The sequence below is a fragment of the Halichoeres trimaculatus genome, unplaced genomic scaffold (assembly GCF_033239565.1).
Source record: "Halichoeres trimaculatus isolate MK-OKI-2021-1 unplaced genomic scaffold, fHalTri1.1 fHalTri1_scaffold_11, whole genome shotgun sequence".
NCBI classification, from domain to species: Eukaryota; Metazoa; Chordata; class Actinopteri; order Labriformes; family Labridae; genus Halichoeres; species Halichoeres trimaculatus.
In genome coordinates this window covers 11241192-11242746 of record NW_027437189.1, presented here as the reverse complement: position 1 = coordinate 11242746, position 1555 = coordinate 11241192, and positions in this window count along the sequence as shown.

Here is a 1555-nt window from a genome sequence, read left to right as displayed (position 1 = left end):
CATTCACACTTAAGTCAGATAAGTTTACATAGCAACACTGATGAGTGATGAGCAAAACATACTGACCACAACTGGAGATTCCCAGTTTAAAAAGACCGCCAAACTGAGAGGCAGAGTACGTGATTGGAAGATGGTTGTGGTGAGAAGGACGTGATGTGTGAAGAAAAGCGCAGCTCAAACTGTCTGCCTAAAGTAGCCTGCAGGCTTTACCCCATTTGTATATTGAAGTTTTAATGCATTTCCTGGGGTTAAGTTATCAGTAACCATAATATAAACTTCCACTGTTACACTGATTACACCCAGCTTTACCTAATTGCATTCCATTCATAATAACAATTTTAACATGAAAAGCAGACCTCCGACAAGCATATTGTGGTTGTGACGCAACACTTTACTCCTACTTTGATGTTATACTCCCTTTCAGCAGACTGTCTGCTACAATTTGGTGTTAATTGCAGGTTTGTACGATAATTTGTTACCTGACAGTGTTGAAAAGAATATTGCCAGGATCTGGATCGTACTTTTACATCTGTCAGAAATTATGGTGACCTTGTCTTGTTTTCTTTTGCAAAGCAATATGACCATTTATCGTGGAGTTATAAACACATATGGTGAAAAAGGCCCCAACTCACAATGATAAAGAACCTTTTAAAAAAATCCTGGATCCAGATGGTGACCCAGATCACCTCCAAAATTAAATCACTTCTTCCTTATCCCATTTTGAAGATTTCCTGAACATTTCATCAAGATCTGTTGGCTACTTTTTGAGTTATGCTCTTCACAGACAAAAAAAAAACCCAACAGACAGACAAACTCTCCCAGAAACATAACCTCCTTGGTGGAGTTAATCGACCTACCACCTGCTCTTTGGATATCAACAGAAATATCTGAATTTAATTATCTTTTTCCCTGCACCAAATTCCACCAACTACTTACCTGACCATCTTGGACCTTTCTTAAAAAAATATCTAGCCTACAGCAGAAAACGTTGGTGCTATGCTTGTGTCTCAGTTTTGCTTTGATGCTCTTCAGACGTACTTCTTTCAACTCAGTTTAATCTGAAAAATTGAATCATTTTTATCATTTAATGATTGACACTAGGTGGTTCATGCTTTCGTGATCAGGCCCCTTCAGTACATTGCTGACCTTCTAATGAGCCTGTGCGCCCTCTCTGAGATCAGCCGATATGCGTTAACTGGTTATTCCCAGAGCCTGATTGAAAACTAAGGGCTATTGGGTCTTTGCTGCCCAACCTTTAGACTGTGGAATGACCAAACTACTGAACTCTGTTGTGCTGAATCTGTTTCTAATTTTAGATTTCTTGTTAAGAAATACTTTCATAACTTTATAAATCTGTTTGCTTTCCTCTCTGTTTTTCTCCTCCTTATCTCTTTGTTATGCACTTTAGCGTGTTTTTATTCTTTCTTTCTCTTGTTTGTAACATGCTTAGAAAAGTGCTATATAAATAAATGCTATCATTATTATATTTAAAAAATAATTACGAGACCGATGCTGAACAATGAAAGTAAAAACTTTTATTAGCAAAAGCAGAAGA